The sequence below is a fragment of the Perna viridis genome, chromosome 8 (genome assembly GCF_037379345.1).
Source record: "Perna viridis isolate PV_CMFRI_1.1 ecotype Kerala chromosome 8, ASM3737934v1, whole genome shotgun sequence".
Taxonomy (NCBI): domain Eukaryota; kingdom Metazoa; phylum Mollusca; class Bivalvia; order Mytilida; family Mytilidae; genus Perna; species Perna viridis.
Window position 1 is genome coordinate 26,133,837 of NC_142452.1, and position 13,423 is coordinate 26,147,259.

The window sequence follows — 13,423 nt, forward strand, 5'->3', positions numbered from 1 at the left end:
TAACTTAAAACTTATGTAAACAAATTATTAACAAATGAATTTCCCTCCTTTAATTGAAATCTTGGATCCGTTCTTTGATACGGACAACTCTGAAGGTATTCAATGTCGATTGAACTCCTTGGATTACCACTTTATAGTGGACTGTTTGACAATGTATCCCTGAAAGTGGATAATTGCTAAAATATATCATTATTTAGTAAGTTAATGTTCCGGAAAAATATTTCCGTTATACAGCATTTTTAAATTCTTATATAAGGTAGGTGAAATCTGTAAAGAACATTGAATGCTAGATTGACTTGATCGATGGAAATGTCATTAAGTAGCAATAAGCATAAAAATCATGCAAAATGTGATTCATGGGTGGAAAGCCTACATATTTGTATTTTCGATATTTTGTTTAAAATGACATAGTAAGCAGAAAACAACGTGTGGTTTTTCTCATAACCTATGTTTATAGGAGATCAAAATTATATAGAATGTGCTGTAGAATTCACAATTTAGGGAGTAAATGAGACCTAAATACACAAGAAACTATTTGATTGTCCTTGTTGAATATCCGGTAAGAGCAAACAGATTGGAATGAATAATTATACATTTTATCAGGCACTCAGTGAAATACATAAAGATTACCGTTGATATACTTCGTCCTCAATAAAAATAACTGGTGACGGTTGTGCAAATACCTTCCTTACAAAAGATACAATTTAGTCCTAGTATGAAGGTTCTGAACAAAACTTGCATCCTTTTTCCCCTTGGGTTTTTTTAATTGTATCCCATGATCTCATACAAACCAAATCATCCGCTTCCATTTATTGAATATGCTATTAGTTCTCTAGAACACAAAAATGCGTTTTGCTAGTGTTTTAAATACAAGCCAAACTGAAGGAACAGATTAGTGGATCGGGTTAGGTTCCTCTCAAGGCTTATGTGATTAACTATTACTATTACTGTTTCAAGTAAAAAAAAACCTGTGGTAAATCTAATGTTTCATCGCGATCTACCGATCAATTACGAATTTCCAACGCCAGTTAAGATAAAGAAAAAAGGGTATCAGAGGCAAACCTATAATTGCATTGTGATGCATTTAAGGTATTAACAAATAACCGAACACTAATCCGATCCATAATCAAGTAACGCCCAAATTAAATCTGACAAAATAGATATTACACCATTTGAGTAGCTGCCATAGGCATTGAAACGAAATGGTGGGTTAAATCAAGTTTTAAAGCGTGCCAAAACTCCCTCTTCAATTGCGGCATCAGTAGTCCAGTGGTAATTAAATAGCTTTTGCATGCTTGTGTCCAAATCGATAAATCAGTGGTCACATTATTTTGACAAAAAGCAACATTACTTGTTGATTTAGAAGAAACTGAATATTTTTCAACCGATAACTGATATCTGACGAAGAAACGTAAAAGGAGAGACCTTTTTCGCAGATTTTAATGGCGTTAAAGGAAATCATAATAGTTTGTACTTGCTCTGTCGTAGTGAATCAATTGTAAAATATAAACATTAAAGCATAATATGGAGAACAGGTATATATTTGCACATGTTAGGACAATTTATTATTCAAGAACTGAAGTGGTATCTTTATTATAAGTCTTAACACTTAGATGACCAATATTGTCAATTGTGGGATATAGACACATACATGTAAAATATTCTAGAGTCGCGTCTCTTTTGGGCACGTGAAAGAATTCCGCTCGCTTCGATTATAAATACACAAGAATAAATTAATTATTTGTCTCACCTTGATACGAGGATATTTACGTCTTGCATACGAAAAACATTGTCAACAATGTGTCAAAAGCCACGATGAAATCATAAAAAAACTTAATTTTCGCAATAAAAGGAAGAGTTGGTGTGAAAGTATACTTCTTTCAGCTTTTGTGGTTTTCTTGTGTATTGTAAACCACAAAATTGGTTACCAACAAAAAGGAAATTTCCAATCAGTGTGTTAATCAGAAATTATATCAGAAACATTAATATTAAATGCGTCTAGTAACATGGAGCTGTCACATTCAAGAATTATAGAATCAACGAACTGATAATTTTTTTCGTAAACTACAAAAACTGGTTCCAAGGAATAAAAGTACTTTCACAGTACAAAATATTACCCGTACAACATTCCAAATGTTTTGGATCACGTAGTTAAATATCTTTATATGTACGAATCAAGACAAAATATAAAAAAAACGTAATGAACAATATTATGACACAATAAGAGTATTTGTGTTTAATTCTAGCACGATATGTATCTAGAACACTAGTTCTGAAAGATGAAGTTTGGTCGTTTGTCCAGTGTGGCGGTCAGCATTCCAACGGGGACATATTGTGGTCCTCTATTCGCTGACATATTCCTTCACGTTTTTGAGGTTGGTTTTATACCTGATCTGATCCAAAAGAGGGAACATCGTTTATTCAGATCCTTTTGACCTCAGTTTCTGCCATATCTATGATGTTAAAAAATATTAATTTCTCATCTACATTTTCACCGAACAATGTGAGGTAAAACATGCTACATACACTCTGAAGTCAGCCTCATAGTTTGACCTACAAGAGATCAATGAAAAAGGAAGACTTTTTACCAAATTATACGACAATCGCGATGATTTGTATTTCGGATTGTCAACTTTCCTTTTATCTATTGAAGCATCCCTTCAGCACCTGCGTATGCAGTTTTGATATTGCATATCATACTTTAAGCTAGATCTTGCCGTAACTTCGCAGATGTTTTATATCGCGCAAAACTTCTTTCAGTCAGGCTTAAAGAACAAGGTTCTGTTGCTACAATTTTGAAGTCATGACAACACAAGTTTTATGAACTCGTACATCATCACGGTATATACATCTGCACCACGGAAACCGATTTGTTCAACGTGTTTTCCTTTCCTCTTACGACTTCTTCGAAAAGTAGATGACACTTAAGGTACTTGGACATCCCCATTCTCCAGGTTTTCGGTAGGGTCCGGGTTGCTCGTTTACTTTTTTTTTATTTGTTTGTTTGTTTGTTTGTTTGTTGTTGTTGTTGTATTTTGTTGTTGTTGTTGTTGTTGTTTGGGTTGGTTCATGTTTTATGTCTATTATACTTGCGTAGTCTTTGTCCCGGGGATGTATTCTTTAGGTTTACTATCGAATACTTGAGCACACTATTATAACAAGAACGGAAACGGAAGAAAGGCAAATTCGAAGTTCCATAATATAGAGATACTTGTTTCCCATGATTTTGAAAAATGTTTTCAAATATGATGACTTGATAAATAACTGGTATTTTTTCTTTTGTTTTTCAAAAAAGAAATGTTTTTCCATGTCCTAAGAAAACATCCCTGCTCGAGGATAGCACACAAATAGACATGACAGAAAGGAGTCAAAAAGTTATTTATATCTGTAAAAAGTAAACGTTTATGCACAAGCAATTATGAAATCATCATTTTCCCTTTTAGCTTGATTTTTATTTAAATCTTTTTCCTATAATTTGCTTATAGATATTTTTTTCTGGTTAACATTAACAAACACTTATAGCAAAACAATAAACTAAATTAAAATCAAATCAAAAGTAGACAAAGACTAAAAATAGGAGACTAATTAAATGAATGAATATAAAAAAGAAAAATGTGATATAATAATGTCAATGAACGAAAGGATCAATGAATAATTGTCAGAATATAATAGCATTAAAACCTATCATTTCTCAACACTGTATAATTCTATTTCCCGTACTTAGATAAAATCCCGACTCAAAATCATTATATATCGTTGTTTCTCAAAAAAAGATGGTACACCCAGAGACAGATGTAAAGTTCTTGGTAGATTCCTCATACTTTTTAAAAACATAGTTCCAAATCACCTTCCAAATATACAAAAGAAGATGTTTTCAAAATGCTGGAACTTTTGATCGACCACATATTTGTCCAATGTGGTGGACGCGTTTTTCAACAAACGGTCTGCATTCCAATGGGAACAATTGTGCTACTCTACTTGCTGACCTATTTCTTCACTCTTATGAGGCTGACTTTATGGCTGATCAGATCGGAAAGAAAAAAACATCCTTTAGCTAGATCTTAATCTCAGTTTCCGTAATATTGATAAACAATCCTAGTTTCGGGAATTTGATAAATTGCATCTTCCAAAAAGAACTTGAAATAAAGGATACTACAGACACTGTGGAGTCAGCCTCATATTTTTGCCTACACTTAGAGATCGATGGTAAAGGAAAACTAATGACCAAACTTTACTACAAAACGTGATGACTATTCATTCAGAATTTTCAACTTTCCTTTCATCTGTGGCAACATCCCTTCGGGAACTGCGTATGCAGTTTTCATATCACAACTCATACGTTATGGCGAGCTTGCTGTAACTACACAGACTTTTTGTATTGCGGTCGTCAGAAAAATGATTTGAATTCAATTGAGACCCAAAAGCAAAGTTCAGATCAATTCTACATTTTTAACGTAAAACTTCACTAAAGAATTTAGGATGAATGTCATTTCCTTCTCAAGCTGAATCAAGACATTTTTTTGTAAGAAACAGTGAAATATGTGTCCCAAATAAAAGCGTTTGATATAGCTAGGAATATCGAATACTAACTAATTTTCGAGCCACAAGCAAAGTATCCATACTTCTTCTACGATTCACCCTTGAATTAAAGAAAAAAAGCAACCATTTTTTATTAGAAGAGGGTTTGAAATATTTTATCCTACTTTTTTTCGAATTTGTTTTGAGGGAAAAAGATACTACATTATTGGTTGTTTTGATACATTATTAATAATATATTAGCACAAAAAAAAACGATCCTGTATTTTTTTCTTATAATCCTTGCAGCATGTTTCTTCTAACCAAATGTGGATTATATCTCTGTATTTCAACTGTTACCCTAGCATATGTATAAAACGACTTTCTATAAATTTATTCAGAATCCCAAATCAAGTTAACGTGGCAGTCTTTTTTTCCATTTTTATCTAATATTTCAATTAATTTTCATGCAAATTATGGATAGTCTCCATTTCAGTTATTTATTTTACGGATGATTCTTCATTTAGCAATTGGCTTTTGAGAATTCTTTTAATAGTTCAGTTCAAAATCCTTTTATGTCATATTATAACATGAATTAATTCAATAGTAATGTATTATTTTGATCAAATCAGCGATAGAACACGAGCCGAAACAACGTCGACCATTTTTGGATATCCCAAATAGAGGTATAGTAATCACATTCACAATCAACCCCTTTATTATTGTCTTTAAAAGGACGACATGCACGCAAGGTACATACCTTGTAAACAAGCGACTTAGTCTAACGATTTAAATTTTAATACAAGACAAAACAAATATTTGTACAATATTATTAGTGGTTTAGGTTAAACCTAAAATTGTAAAATAATTAAAGCGTGAAATGTTATTGTCAATATTTGAATTACTAAGTGTTTTATGGTGCAATTGAAATTTTGATATTGGGAAAAGTATTCAAACTTCATTATTAGGCATTACAAGATATTTTTGATTGAAATCCTTTAAATAATGAGGTACTTAGTACAGATTTGAGTCTGCCAAAATACCTTTACTTCAATATGAAAATTGATATGAAAAAACATATACAACGAGGTCAACAAATTTGATAAAAAAGATCTAGAAAATTTAAGATGACGAAAAAAAGAGTTATTAAAAAAATGGGACATTTACGTGGTCGGAGAATGCATCCCTGATTTTCCAGGATATCAAATATGAACAGAATGTATGTAAATTTGCGTAATTATAAAATAAATATTAAAACAATTACAACCTTTTTTCTAAAACTGTAACTTCAACATCTTCCTTTTCTCGATTTGGTTCATGCTGACATGTCCATTGTGCATATATATACGATCGTTATTTTTGCTTCTGATGGAATATCTTGTTTTCTTTGTACAGATGTTTTAGAAAAGTGATCCATTTTTGACAGAATGTCTGGTATTTGTCAATCCCAGTGTGATAGGAGAAAGACATATAGTTTGTACAGTTATGTTTTAATCAGAAAACATAATATTTCAAAGCTACAGTTTGTCTTCCATATGTATGTTAATCGTGTAGGTGAAACCTCCAGTTCATACACAAAATGAAGCTGCAAATTTCGCTAACTGAAAATAATAAAAAATACCGCAGTTTATGGAGCGTTTTTCTATTGACTTGCATTGAACAAACTTGTTTTTTTTTCTATTTTGGTATTCAGGCAGCAAAACACAAATGTCCTAGATTATATTAAGCCAATATATAAAATTTTAAAACTAAAAAAAAACAACAGAACCATCCGCAAACAAAACGAAAATCATCGGATTCAGTAATCTGATTATTGGACAATATCACTATTTCTTGATTTTGTTTACCACTAAGGTTATAGCAGAAATGATAATTAAAACAAGTGCTTTTGCATTCGTACTCTTTCCTTTCCACACTTTCGAGATTTCTCGATAATTAGTTCACTGCATTTGGGATCAATATTTACGATAATGCTACGCTTACATGATATGAATTCAAGAAATTAAAACATTGACGTTGATTGTTTACACTATACTATTTACCGTTATGTAATTCGCTTATAAGCATATACATTAATTTAGTCTTGAATAACGATGAAAATAAAGCATGCACTTACATAATTCTGTAGCCAAAAAATGACAAAACAAATTTCTCCATTTTTGTATATTACTAAAATAAGCTCTCAAGGCGTTCGCAGATTACCAAGAAATTACACATCTTGGTTCTCTTGATTATTCTTAAATTGTCGTAGAAGGGTAAATCAAAAGACAGGGGAAATGGACGCATACACCAAAAACATGAACATAACAAACCACAAGTACCAAGACATAAAAGCTAATGAGCATACCGAACTCCATTAAAACATGGAGCATGCCCCAAATGCCCCAGTAGGGTAAGCATTATCTGCATTATCTGCTATTCTAGATACATCTATTGAGTTGCTAATATTATGACACGTCCGGGACAGACATGAGAGAAAATGTAGCAATAAAACACTTTACGAATCTGCTCTCATGGAGCAAATGGTTACACCATAACCATCCTCGGGTTCATTATGAAGACCAACATTTTTTTTTCTCTGCCAAAAGCCTAATCATTACAAAGTCTAGTACGATACAATAAGTCTGGGTAGGTTCGGCAAGCTCTGGCATAACGTATGAGTTATGATATGAAAACTTGCTAATCGAGAGTTGAATGGATGTTGCCCAAGATAAAATGAAAGTTAAGGAAAAGCAAGGAGAAGTGATTGCATTTGTCGTGTATTAAAGACCCTGTGCGGGTCCGGGTGTCAAACGAATAGGCCGCTCGATCGCTAAGCTTGTCGTAGATGCAAACAAATAGTGGAACCCTAGGGAGGCTAGGACGCTCTTAAAACAGAGCAAGAGAGTTATGTGTCCCAGGTGGTTTGATGGGGGTAATCCTGGCATACTACATGATGGAGTCATCAGGCCATAATACAGATAACCTGACTACAAAAGATAAACGTTCCTCGCACGTTTAAGAACCCTGCTATGCATTTGCACTCAGCCACATGAGGCTACATTGCCAAACCTTACCTACCTCTCCATATTTCTAGTGACAATCAAAATATGTCGACCTAATTATGTTTGTTCCCATCCCGTTAACATTTCATTTAATGTTCATCTCATCTTCCACAACACGTTCACCGCCTAAATATAGCTGAAATATAACTGCTTTGGCATTAAACACCAACAATTCATCATTCAATCAATCAATGGTATATTTTGTTGATTGTTTTCCCTTTTTATTGACCTCTTAGAGTAGGTCAAGATACGATAAAAGACTCATTTCATAGTGTCCGTAGTGTCCTCTTTCTAAGTTCTTCTGGAAACATGGTATACGGATAATCCCCACATCTGTGATTACTTGGAGACCAAAAACTATATATTTGCGATGCAAATTTTTGGTCGTTCCCTCCGCGGGACTCGAACTCGTACCGCTGTGACATCTATGGCAACACCGCCTGCATAAAGTCCAGCGCCCTAGACCACTCGGCCAGCGTGGCTATATAAAAATATAGCTTTCGCTGGCCGGGTCATTCCTCCTCGTAGGATTAATCTAGGGCTGTAACTTAGTACACGATGTATGGTAGTAGGGGACAGTTCATTTAGATGTTATTATGTAGGATAGAGGATCAAATTAATGATGCATTTCACAACAAATCAATATTATACAAACGTCTCAGAATGTGACGACTCTATTCACTACACTGCTCCATTGGATCAAATAGATACAGGGAAGATATGTAAACGTATAGAAAGGTCTGAAAAATTCCCAACGATGTTAGAACTGTCAAATTTGCGATGCAAATTTTTGGTCGTTCCCTCCGCGGGACTCGAACTCGTACCGCTGTGACATCTATGGCAACACCGCCTGCACAAAGTCCAGCGCCCTAGACCACTCGGCCAGCGTGGCTATATAAAAATATAGCTTTCGCTGGCCGGGTCATTCCTCCTCGTAGGATTAATCTAGGGCTGTAACTTAGTACACGATGTATGGTAGTAGGGGACAGTTCATTTAGATGTTATTATGTAGGATAGAGGATCAAATTAATGATGCATTTCACAACAAATCAATATTATACAAACGTCTCAGAATGTGACGACACTATTCACTTCACTGCTCCATCGGATCAAATAGATACAGGGAAGATATGTAAACGTATAGAAAGGTCTGAAAAATTCCCAACGATGCAAATTTTTGGTCGTTCCCTCCGCGGGACTCGAACTCGTACCGCTGTGACATCTATGGCAACACCGCCTGCACAAAGTCCAGCGCCCTAGACCACTCGGCCAGCGTGGCTTTATAAAAATATAGCTTTCGCTGGCCGGGTCATTCCTCCTCGTAGGATTAATCTAGGGCTGTAACTTAGTACACGATGTATGATAGTAGGGGACAGTTCATTTAGATGTTATTATGTAGGATAGAGGATCAAATTAATGATGCATTTCACAACAAATCAATATTATACAAACGTCTCAGAATGTGACGACTCTATTCACTACACTGCTCCATCGGATCAAATTGCTAAGCTTGTCGTACAAGGCGACTAAATACTGCTCAGAACCCTAGCCGGGGACTAGGCGCTCTGCCAACAGAGCAACTGGGATGTGTGCCCCAGGTGGTGGAATGGGGTACCCCTGGCGTGTTACGTGCCGGGGTTGTCAGGCTATAATACGGAAAACCTGACCGCAAACCATAGTGGTGCACTGTGTTGGGAAAGATGCCACGTTCCTCGCACGGTAAAGAACCCTGATGTGGTATTCGATAGGAGAAGGAACCTTTGCGCTCCGCTTCAGGAGGCTAAATTGCCCGACCTTACCCGTCCCCCTTTTTTCCAGTGGCAGTCAAACTTTGTCGACCCTATTATCCTTGTGACCCATCTTTTTTTTTTTTCATTACATGTTCATTTTATCATCCATTTCATGTTCATTGTCTGAATATAGCTGAAATATTGCTGCTCGGACGTTAAACCCCAACAAACAAACAAACAAACGGATCAAATTGATACAGGGAAGATATGTAAACGTATAGAAAGGTCTGAAAAATTCCCAACGATGTTAGAACTGTCAAATTTGCGATGCAAATTTTTGGTCGTTCCCTCCGCGGAACTCGAACTCGTACCGCTGTGACATCTATGGCAACACCGCCTGCACAAAGTCCAGCGCCCTTGACCACTCGGCCAGCGTGGCTATATAAAAATATAGCTTTCGCTGGCCGGGTCATTCCTCCTCGTAGGATTAATCTAGGGCTGTAACTTAGTACACGATGTATGGTAGTAGGGGACAGTTCATTTAGATGTTATTATGTAGGATAGAGGATCAAATTAATGATGCATTTCACAACAAATCAATATTATACAAACGTCTCAGAATGTGATGACTCACTACACTGCTCCATCGGATCAAATTGGTACAGGGAAGATATGTAAACATATAGAAAGGTCTGAAAAATTCCCAACGATGTTAGAACTGTCAAATTTTTGGTCGTTCCCTCCGCGGGACTCGAACTCGTACCGCTGTGACATCTATGGCAACACCGCCTGCACAAAGTCCAGCGCCCTAGACCACTCGGCCAGCTAGGCTATATAAAAATATAGCTTTCGCTGGCCGGGTCATTCCTACTCGTAGGATTAATCTAGGACTGTAACTTAGTACACGATGTATGAGGAGGAATGACCCGGCCAGCGAAAGCTATATTTTTATATAGCCTAGCTGGCCGAGTGGTCTAGGGCGCTAGACATTGGTTGGTTGTTGGACATATCATGGGATGATGTTTACATTTTGCCGCTCCGGTTGAATGTGTCTTTTTGGTAAGTTCAGCTATATCTATGTGTTCAGATACATTTCTGTATGCTTAATATTGTTTCATTAATGTAAAGTGATAGGACACTTGTCGAATTTTGTCGTATATTTCCCCTTTTCCTGCCATTTATGTGCAGGAAATAGGGGGGAGAAAGGTGCGTTTGATTCGCTTTTACTGATTCAACCTAAAACCAAATTGGAATATGGAGAACAGAGCACCAGGAAGTTCTGGAACTCGCTTTTCAAATGCAAAGCCATTTGTATATGGTAGCAACGAAGGAGATAGGCCAAGAAAGTACACAAATAGAAAGAAGATATATAAGAAGGAATGTGCGGTTAAGATTATGAATATTCCGAAAGCACCTGGAACTCCAGCAAAAATCATTAAGGCTGCTGAGGAGGTTTGTGGTGAAAATACGGTTTTAGCAGTTGTCCAGGATGAAATTGAAAATTCGTACTGTGTAACTATGGACAGTGACGAAAATGCAGATAAATTAACAAAGGGAGTTAATATTGATAGTAAATTTCATGAATGTTTATTTGTTTTTCAAAACTCAGTAGTGGTTTCATTTATTCACTTGCCTGCTCACGTTAGTGATGAATCAATTCTTAATGTACTGATAGAAAAGAATTGTAAACCATTATCTCAAGTTTTTAGACATGTTCATCCTGGAACTGAAGTTGCAGATGGGACAAGGTATGTCCGAGTTCAGTTTCCTCATGGGATGACTTCCCTTCCCTGGTCAATGAAATTTGACACAGGATTAGGAACAAGGAGTTTTCGAGTTAAACACGACCATCAGAGGCAGTTATGTAACTATTGTGGATCTCCTGGTCATAAGTACAGACAATGTCCACAACTAGTCTGTTTCAACTGTGATAAGCATGGTCATAAAGAGCATGAGTGTAAGATACCTCCGTGTGAATATTGCAAGAAAAGACTTAGGCATTGTTTTTGCAAAGAAAAGAAATGTCAATACTGCAACAAGGAAACATGCGTTTGTCCTTGTTTCACTTGTGACAAGATGAAGGAAGATTGCAAATGTAAGTGCAAAGAATGTAGATTGGTAACTGAGAGGTGTATTTGCAGAAAGGAAGATAGTGATCATGTAATTAAGGATAAAAAAAAGGAAACAACACTAAATGAGAATGGAGTTGAGGATGATCAAACAAATTACGAAGTTGAAATTGCAGATGTTTCAGTGGAAAGCGAGAAAGAAAATGGGGATTTTACAGATCGAGTTACTGAAGAGGAAGATATGGTCGGCGAGAAAAAATCAACAAAGGGTGTGGTCTGCGCGACCAATGTAGAAGTTGATGATGTGGTCTTCGGCGCCACAGAAAAGAATAATGATTTGGTCTTCGGAGCCAATAAAAATAGTGATGATTTGGCCTTCGGGGCCAATAAAAACAGGGTTAGTGTGGTCTTCGGGACTACAGAGGAGAGAAATGAAATGGTCCTTAGGACCATGACGGATGGTGAAAAGCTTGATCTGAGCGTTGGTGATGATACTATGGTCTTCGGGGCCAAAGAGGATTCTAATGTGGTCTTCGGGACCACATGTGATGATAACATTGACAGACAATGTAGTGAAGGTCTTACTGGAGATGGATCAACTGAAGGAATCGCTAAAGGACAGAAAAGACAAAGAGATGATATTTCAAGAACAGGTGACTCTGATGATGAAACTGTTTTTGTACATAAGCATATTGTAAAAGAAAATGCTGAAGAAGATAATATTGTTAGTGAAGGTATGGACACTGACACCATCTCCAGTGGTGAAAACACTGGAGTCGATGTCACATTAGAAACAGAGGTTGGTTTTTTTTGTTCTGGGAGCTCAGATGTAAGTGCTTCTGAATTTTGTACAGTAGAAGGTAAAAAAAGAAGGAACAAGATGAAATTTTATCCGAATGTAAATAATATTAAGAAAGACAAATCCAGCCAAAAGAATATTAACAATGGAGATGTTTAATGTATGTTTCAATATTTTTATTTTTACAATGGTGCTGTTTGTAAGCAACAATTGTAATGGGTTGAGAGACGTTAATAAATTTCAGAAATATGTATCAATTATTGATAATAGTAGGATTGATTTCTTGTTACTACAAGAAACCTTCTGGGATGATGATTTTATTTTGAATATTGATAGAATGTACGACGGTCATGTTTTATATTCTAATAGTAGTACTAAAAGACAAGGTGTTGCTATTCTTGTGCATAAAAGGTTTAAACAAAATGTAAAATTAATTTTAAAGGATGATGAAGGTAGATTTTTACATGTCCAATTTGAACATGAAGGTTGTATTTATAACATATTGAATATTTATGCATATAACTCTTTTAGAGAAAGGTGTGAGTTTTTTACATTTCTTAATCAATATATTAGTTCCTATGATAATATTATTTTATCGGGTGATTGGAATACAACTTTGTCAAATCTGGATAGATCTGGTAAAACTGTACACAGAAATGATATGAGTTATAATTTACTTTGTAGTTTGATGTCAAATAACAATTTATATGATGTGTGGAGAACTAGAAACCCTGGTGATAAAACTTTTTCATGGAAACGAGTTAGTGATTTTTATTTACAACAATCAAGATTGGATTATTTTCTCATTACTAGAAATTTGTCAAATTTTGTACAATATGTAAAGTATAAAGATACTTCTTTAAGCGATCATTCTTTTGTGGAAATGAGAGTTGTGTTTGATGAAGTAGAAAGAGGTCCAGGTGTATGGATTTTTAACAATACATTGTTGGATAATGACGATTATGTAACAAATATGTTTAATATTATTGATGACAGTAAGAAATGTTCTCTTTTTGATGATGATGTATTGATTTGGTGGGATAATTTAAGATATAGAATTAAGAAATTCTCTCAAGTTTTTAGTAAGAGAATTGCAAAAGAGAAAAATGCTGAGTATTATTGTATACAAAATAAGATACAAAAGTTATGTATGAGAATTGCAGAAGGAGAAAATGTAGATGTAGAAAGATATGAAAACTTAAAGTTAGAATTCAGTGTATTAGAAGAAGAAAAATGTAAAGGTGCTATTTTGAGATCAAAAGCTTT